Below are 9838 nucleotides of genomic sequence, written 5' to 3' on the forward strand. Positions count from 1 at the left end.
AATACCCGCTTATCAAGAAATCGAAGCAGAACATAAGAAGCACACCCCCAACCCGAGGATTGCCAAATTAGATCAAATTGAGAAAGACAGAGCTGAGGTAGCATTGCAAATTGAATAGGACTACAAAATCTAAAACCTAACCCTTTGACATGGTGTTAATATGAGCCTTATCAACAACTCTACTGTTACTCATTCTGATTAGGTCCTTTCTTTTTCCCCACACATTTACACACTTATAGGTTTGGTCTCTCATCTAGGAATTGTATTATCCCATTCAAGCATTCAAAGTTATACTATCTCCTCTCATCTTAGGTTGTTGAAGCAAAATCCTCCACATGCATTGATAAAAATCTTAGCATCTCCCCATTAGATCCTCACTCACTTAGAAACCTTTTTGCGTCACATCTCTCATCATCCTAAGTATCCTTGAAACACACCATTTGTTAGAAACAAAGTTGTCATTAGTATCCAACATCACCTTGAGCCGAATGTTAGGGTCACACTTATCACATCACCATCACATTTCCACATTCATATTTTAGGAAAACACAAGTCTCTTGCACTTAGCACCATATCATTTAGACTTCCTTAGTATCATACATCCTTAGTATCATCCCTTGCTGCATTTGAATCTTTAGGAAAAGCATCTTTTCATGCCACCCACCACATGTTTTGGTAGGAACACACAAAAAAACAAAGATATGGATCCTAGCCATAGTGGTAACACATCTCAAGCCCAGCCATACTCTATAGTATCCATGACACCATCAGATCCACCATCACAAACCCCCGAAGATCCAAGTTCATCCATAGATATTGAGGCTTTCATGAAGCAACCTGGTCATGCTACCATCGTAAATGCTATCATATATCGCAACAAGGAAACCATCATGGCAAATTTCTTACGGGATAATGTTGGTGTCTTTGAGTTTGGACATCCACTACCTATTGATATAACAGATCCTACTCACCCATTGTTTGGATGGCAACCACCTCAAGTAGAACCAACAGACCCAAATATACCCTCAACCTAGGTGTCAATTCTCATTCCACAGAACACTCATCCCATTCTTGCTCAACCATTAGTGCATACTACATCTCAACCAACCTCAAGTACACCATCTACATCTATTTCTACCACTCATTTTTTCGCTCCACCAAATCCTCCATTTGCATCTAGCAACACTACCTTTTCGCTTCCACCCCATATCAAATCTAGTCCATTTGTTACTCAAATACCACCATTAGGATCCAATACCTCATCTTCCATCCCACCAAACATCGCTATGAACCCCTTTGTAGATAGCCAAAGCTCTTCAGTTGCATTTCCTTTGGGACCTTGGAATACTATTGCGACACAGGCACCTATCACTAGTCTTGCCCCTAGCACTACAGTCACGTCCGCACCTCCGACACTGTCATCCACTGCTTCATGTAGCTATTCACTCCAACCCCTCACTAATTATTTCTCCATGCCACCTTTAGGCAATAGTCAAAATCCACCCTCACTGTAGTTCCCTACAGTAAACACTTTGCCGCAAATTAACTACCTTGCGCTTGTTCCAAATAAGTCATACTCTCAAGTAGGTGTAAAACCCACATATATTAGGCATGGTATATATCCCCAGAGCATAGCACAAGCATTATCTGCATTACCACCATTTTAGCTACAATCTTCACACCAACAGTATGCCCAAGCACCCACACAGAACTATCTCATAGGGTAGCAACCTCATAGTTATCTACCACACCAACCTCAACAGATGCAACAGTATGGACAACCCACATTCCAACCAAAAATAACATCCACTCCACCAATAATGCAAATTTTTTTTCCACAGGCGTCATATGGCCATTAGAGTTCTCCATATCAAAATTCAGATTTTGGCACGTATCCTACATTAGGGGCACCTAGATCAGGGGCACTCACTCCCCTACCTGTAAACTCTAAATGGGAAGAGATGAAAAATGCTCTCAAAGCCCTCAATGATGGAACAAACACCAAAATGTTCAAATTTTAGAATGATTACCCATATCCTTTTGATAGGACTATCATGATGACTCCATTTCTTAAACATTTTGAGATCCCTAAGTTTGAAAAATTTAGGCGGAAAAGTGATCCAGTCACATATGTTAAGGAATTCTATATGCATTGTTAGGAGGTAGCTTATAATGATGTGTTCCTCATGCGACTCTTTCCCAAGAGCCTAGTAGGAGTAGCCTTGGAATGGTTCAGTTGTATTCCTCAAGGTACTATTAAAACTTTTTCAAAACTTTTTGAGGCCTTTTTTGCTCAGTTTACCCATCTCGTTGAAATTGAACTATTTGTAGTAGACCTAGTCCACACTAAACAAAAAGGTGGAGAAAGCCTCATAGAATACTTGCAACACTGGTAGATCCTCACAACAAGAATCTCTTGTACCATCCCTAAGTGTCATCTTGTAAGATGTTCATAAACAACACACACCGAAGCCTTGCTCATCATATGGTTATGAATTGTTTGCAAATGTACAAGGACATAAAAGAAAAAGGGACAGGCTTCAAGTAAGGCCTCATTAAGGATGGTGTCATTATATTGTACAAGGAAAACACCCAGGACCAAGGTCTAAGCAATGGCAAAACTTGATATTTGAACAAAAACAAGAATACAGTGACATATGGTGCCACTGACACTTGATAGGTCCATATTGTTGAGGTGGCTACCAATGTTCCCACCACATTTTTCCAACAACAAACTTATCAACAACAACCTCCTCTGTATCACCAGCCACCTGTGTAACTCATCAGCAAATACCTATTCCTCATAATTAAACTAATGCTATCACATTGTCAGCAGGTAGTAAATCTTGTGTTCAAAGGCAACCACGAACATACACGCCATTGGGGGAACCTCTTGATACAATCTTCAAAAAATTGGCCAAAGATAACCTTTTTTGGTATCCACAAACGCAACCCCTTGGAGCCCAATCAGTCTAGAGCATCTTGTTACAAAGATTACGAATATTGCAAATTCCATCATGTCAAAGGGCACACTACCCTTAAATGCATGCAACTTAAGGAATATGTATAGGACCTCATTGATCAGAAAGAGATCACAGTGGGGGCACAACCCTCACCTAATGTAGGATTAATGATGTATCAAAATGCTTTCCCTCCTCATAACATGAACCCGAGAAAGGCACCTAAAAAATCTCCTATCAACAAACCTAACAATGCTCTAGGTAAACAAGGTGACAATCGAGATACGTCTCAGAATTGTACCTCAACATACTTAGACTATGGTAGCTTAATTGGTTGCATATCACAAGTTGAACCAACCATCAATGTCATAAATATCAAAGGCCCAGACAATCAGTGTGTAGTTGCTACCCATTAGAAATGACTCAATATAGCTGGTCCATCTATATCCACACAAATCAGACCACCATTAGCATTAACACCTCCATCTCGAGCATCTCCATCAAAATCACCTTCACTAGGGTCATAGTATAACATCTTGGAACACCTTGGAAACACGTCGGCCCAGATCTCCATCCTGGATCTCTTACGAACAAGCCCTCTTTATCAAGAGATCCTTGATAGTACTCTACGTGAGTCACGCATCCCCTCTAACATAAATACCACTGAGTTTCACAACTTGGTTGGTCATCTTTCGGCTTCATGTGCCTTATTCTTCAAAACCATTGATATCCTAGCAGTTGAACCCAATCACATCCTCCCACTTCGCATTGCTATCATGGTTTTTGACTTTGCAGTTAAACAAGTCATGATAGATAATGGATTAGCTCTAAACCTATGTACTCTAAAGTTCATCAAATAGGCAGGATATACTAAAGCAGATATCATCAATGAGGTGATCACCATCAAGGCATATGACAACTTGGAGCATACTATTGAAGGAACCATCTTGCTCCCTATTAGAGTTGGCCCAGCCACTCAAGAAACACTCTGTCATGTAGTTGATCTTAACCTTCCATATAACATCCTCCTCGGTCACCCATGGATTCATGCCATGAAGGCCATTCCATCCATTTATTATCAGTGCATCAAATTCTTGCATAATGGCACTGAGATAACTATTCATGCAAATCCTGAACCCTTTGCTTATTGCAATGCGGTTGAAGCTTCATACACCAATCACTGTCCTGGGATCAAAATTGGCACCACCATGAGTAGTTCCTCTGGCACCTACCACGATTCGAACACCATTTTAGCCTCCACTCTTTCCACAGTTAAGATCAACTACTAGGGTTGTGGCAAGTATAGTCTCACAGATGCTTTTGTTGTCAGCACTCTACCACTTGATCCACATACTCAAGGATGCCTGACACATCAAGGGCCCATACCAGAAACCACCTGTCGACTTCACCAGCTGGTCCCTACCACATTTGTCACCAAAGATATCCTTGATGGAGCAGAAAATGCACCAGACATTAACACATGGCTATACAAAGAGCCACCTCCTAAAAGTGAAGTACTTCTTGATCACTTTAAACTAAAATATCCCTGGTCACATCGCTTGGCCACAGAGCAATGGGATTATCAAGGAGGTGGTTTAGGCTGCCAAGAATTAGGTATGAGATAGCCTATAGAAGCACACCAAGGGTAGAAAACTAAAGGCTTGGGCTATGGATTCCCCATAACTAGGGGCACTACAACGGAAGGCCACACCTTTACGAACATCCAAAACACTCTTGTTGAGGTTGAAGACATCCCTGAGGAAGTTGAAAAGAAAGCTTATGATGATATTTTCCTTGAAAAAATAATCCTTGGAGCCTCTTTGCTCTGCCAATTATCCTTGAATCTCACAGATCTCCCCCTCGCTCACCCCAAACTCATAGATTGGGACCAACCAAGTGTCATTCATGTTGACGAGTTCTCTACCAAGCACGTGCTTCTTAAATTCATGGGGGCAAAAATGCCACATAAACGACCACCACCACCATCGGCATATGTCTACAAGCTAGATCCTGTAGGTTACTTTAGGGAGGAGGAAATCTCTAGTCGCAAAAATGAAATTCAAAAGGAAACAAAAAAGATAAAAGATAAAAGAAAAACATCCAATGGTGAAAACTCCTCTAGAGCGCCATTAGGTGACTCAAAAAATGAAACAAAAATAAAGGACATATCCAACGATGAAAATCTCTCAGAGGCACCTGAAGATGGAGATTTCTTCTTCCCCCCACAAGAGCATCGACCTCCTATATCTTCAGTTTTGATAGAAGAAACTCAGCCTGTAAATATTAGCTTGATAGAGATACCACATATTAGATACATCATAGCCTCTCTACCACTTAAACAAGCAGATCTTCTTATTGAAGTTCTCTATGAAAATGTGGGCCGCTTTGCATTGTCATATCAGGACATGCTTGGGTTGGACCCCAAACTAGTCGTACACCATCTGGCAGTGGATCCAATGGCCAAGCCTGCCAAGCATAAACTTCAAAAAATGCACCACAAGGTGGCTTTATTAGTCAAAGCAGAGCTAGAGAAGTTGTTAGAGGCCAAAATCATTTGACCAATAGATTATTTTGAATGGATTTCTAACATGGTACCTATTATCAAGCAATCTAGTGATATCAAGATTTGCACCGATTTCAAGGATCTTAATAAAGCTTGTCCAAAAGATGACTTTCCATTACCAAATATCAACATGATTGTGGATCTCACCACAGGTCATGAACTCTTGTCACTAATGGATGGTTTCTCCAGGTATAATTGGATTCATATTGCAGAAGAAGATCAACATAAAATGACATTCACTACACCTTGGGGCACATTCTACTACACCATGATGCCATTTGGGTTAAAGAACGCAGGGGCAGCCTATCAACGCGCGATGATGGTCATTTTTCATGACCAAATCCATAAGATACTTGAGGATTACGTGGATGATATTCTAGTCAAGTCTCTCAATGCTTTGGATCACTTATCTCACCTTGAGGAAGTGTTCAATCGATTGGCAAAATATCATCTCATGCTAAATCCAAAGAAGTGTGTCTTCAGTGTTACTTCAGGAAAGCTCCTAGGCTTCATTATGTCACAATGTGGTATTGAGATTGACCCTAAGAAGTGTTGGAATGTCTTAATGAGAAGAATGCTTCTGAGAGTGGGGGGGGGGGGGGGGGGGGGCAGGTGAATCAAAAGTACTGACCTTTTAACCACTTTTAAACCCTTAATAACATATAATTGAAATTATCATTCATGCATATAAACATTAAAAAATCATGAGAAATAAAAATGCATCACCACATAACACTTGAGAATTTGGTAACCCAAAAACCCTCTAGGAATAAGAAGGTAAAACTAGGGTGGGGATGATACCCACAAAATTACTACAGCAATTGATTTCAACCACTTCTGATGGTTTGCACTGTTAAAGGCCTGCCCTGTTAAAGGCTACAACACACTGTTAAATGTGATCCTGTTAAAGGATTTCTACACCCTGTTAGGAGTGTGCCTTGTTAAAGGACTTAAGAACATTCAACTTAGAATGTCACCCTGTTAAAGGATTTACATAAGGTTGCTAAGCCTACCCAACTCCATGGGATTTCCATGTTCCTAATACAATTGTGAGAGAGTATTAGAATAATACACCTAATCTAATGCAATCTCTGATGCTGATCTCAGGTACTTGATCTACTCTACTATTAACTAATCTCTGCTAGATTTGATCTATTGATTGTGTTCCTTATTCTATTTTGATCAACTGGATGTGTAAATACTGTCCTTTCATCTTAATCTTTGACACCAATGTTCTGCAGTGACCTTAATAGGCTCTGCTTTTTCTTCTTCTCACGATTCCTTTTTCCTTTCTCTGTTCAATGGCGTCAAGACTCCCTTATAAAAATTAGTGGTCCGTCATGCATCCTTGATTGAAATTTTCTCGCTCAAACCCTTGAAATTCACCCATTGGCTCCATGCAATCTTCAAATTTTTGATTGGTTACATGAGGATAACATAGATGATTGTGAGGATTTGATCTTATCCTTTTATCCTATCAATGAGTCATGCATAACCGTTTTTCATCTTGGCTTGCAATTGCACAAAATTTTATGCTGATCTTGCATTGCTCAACACATGAAGTAATACTGATGCTCGACACCATCTATTCTGGATTGCTCGACGTCTATTGTAGTTTTTGCATTACTTGGCACATGTTACTTTTCTACATTGCTCAGCTTCTACTATTTCTTGAATTACTTAGCTCGTATAGGATTACTATGTCACTCAATACCTATTGAATTCTTTCTTTTCTCGGCTCTTGTTGGATCCTGAGTCACTCGACATCTATTATAATTTGTTGTGCTCGACACTAGCTATGGCTCGGCACATAAAGAAATTCTAGCTTGGCTTCCATTGTATACTCGACATGTATAGTGAAGATGATTAAGTGTGTTGACACTCGTTTGTCAATCTCACTTATAGATCAACAAGAAGGTCAAAGACATCATGGATATGGCTCCTCCTAAGACACTTAGGCACCTTCATTCTTTGCAAGGAAAACTCCAATAAGTCTGGCAGTTCATTTCTCAACTTTCTAATAAGTGTCAACCTTTCAGTCACCTGCTTAAGAAAGATCAGAATTTCAAATGGGACCCAGCTTGCAAGCACAATTTTGAGCTCATCAAGCAATACTTAACTAATCTGCCTATTTTGGGTCCTCCAGTTGCAGGGCATGCACTCATATTATAAATCACAACTACTCCATAGCATTAGGTGCTCTTCTAGCACAACTTGATGATGCAAGAAAGGAACAAGCTATTTATTACATCAGCTAAACATTAGTGGGCTATGAGCTCAACTGCACGCCAATGGAGAAGGCATGCTTAGCAGTGGTGTTTTCCACTTAGAATCTATGTCATTACATGTTGAGTCTTACTGTACAACTAATATCAAAGATTGATCCATTGAAATATATGCTCTCTCGCACAGTACTCACCGAACGCCTTGCAAAATGAGTTATGCTTCTCAGTGAGTTTGACATTCAATATGTTGACAGAAAGGCCATCAAAGGCCAGGCTATTGCAAATCACTTGCCTGATGCACCCTTAGTTGCAGATCACCCACTCATCATGGAATTTCCAGACAAATATCTCTATTTGATAGAAAAACAATCATTCTGGAAGCTATATTTTGATGGCTCCTATACATCTCATGGCTCCGGTGTGAGCATACTCTTGGTTACACTTCAAGGTGATTATATTCCTAAATCTTTCAAGCTACAATTTTGGTGTGCCAATAACATTTCAGAGTACGAGGCCCTTGTTGCGGGACTCAAAATCACCATTGAATGGAATATCATAGAGCTTGAGGTCTATGGTGATTCTCAGCTTATCATCAAACCAGCATTGAATGAATATTAGACCAAGGATGACAAGCTACTACCTTACAAAGATCTCGTTGATTAATTAAAGGAGTATTTAACTTAGATCCAGTTCATATAGGTACCTAGACTCTAGAATAAGGCAGCTGATGCTACGGCTACTATTGGTTCTCTCTTGGAAATATCACGTGAAGCTACACAATATGAATTCTTGGTTGAGTAGCTGCACAAACCTGCATATGAGAATGATGAATCAACATGGGTCTCTATCTTGGTTGGTCCCGAATCTCCATGGTACCACAAAATTCATGCTTACCTACTAAATGGTATCATATCTCCTCACCTCACATGAACCCAATGCCAAAACCTTATTCACAAAGCTTTTCGTTACACTATCATTGCCCAAACCTTATATCATCATGGTTATCATGATACTCTCTCTTAATGGTTAGATCAAAATGAGGTTGCGATGGCTCTCAAATAGGTACACACTGGACTTTGTGGTGCTCACACGAGCCGGATGGTGCTAGCAAAGCAGATCCTTCAACCTGGATACTATTGGTCTACTCTAGAACATGATTCATGTGAATTTGTGAAATGATGTTTACCTTGTCAACAATATGCTAATTTAATCCAAGCTCTAGCATAGGACTTGCAACCCATTGCACCACCATGGCCTTTTGCCTGTTGGGGATTTGATCTTGTTGTTCTTATTGCACCACTTTCTTCAGAGGCGCACAAGTGGATAATCACTCCCACTAATTATTTCACTAAGTGGGTCGAAGTAGTTCCCCTTGTTACTCCCACGGGAGTTCAGGTGTCCAAGTTTATCTTGTATCATATCATATGTCGCTTTGGCATCCCAGTGTAGACGCTCAAAAATGGTTTGCATCTATGACTTCATCACTTCTTCATACTAATTTGTCCCATTTTCTCATTCTACTAACTTTGATCTTTTGGCCATATTGATCATATTCCGTCATTTGTATCCCCTTTCACATCAATTTCATATCAACTCGAAATCATATCAAATCAACTCGAAATCACCCCAAATCAACCCAAAATCATTCGAAATCTGTCCTAATCAACCCAAAGCATATCAAACATCCCAAATCAATCATCATTTATCCACTCCTAGGCATTTTTGTGGCTTTCAGTGTCTTGGAAACTTATCAACTTATCAATCTTATCAATTTGACCTTAGTACTATCATGGCTCTCAGTGCTAGGTCAAAATATCATTCATGTCATTCAATCTTTGATGTTGTTGAGGCTTTTAATGTCAGATCATGGCATCATCAACCATTTTAATAATATTGACAATGTCTGTCAGTGTTATTATTATCAAACTTTATCAATCAATTTCAATCCTGTAGCATTTATAATGTCGGTTAAATGTTACATATAAATTTATTCATGTCATGTGTCCTTGGCATGTTATCAATTTCGATCTATCAATTAATTTGACCATGGTTTTGGTCTACCTTTCCATCATCTTATTCAATATCCATCA

The sequence above is a fragment of the Cupressus sempervirens genome, chromosome 8, assembly GCF_028749045.1.
Source record: "Cupressus sempervirens isolate cs-2001-9-10 chromosome 8, ASM2874904v1, whole genome shotgun sequence".
NCBI classification, from domain to species: Eukaryota; Viridiplantae; Streptophyta; class Pinopsida; order Cupressales; family Cupressaceae; genus Cupressus; species Cupressus sempervirens.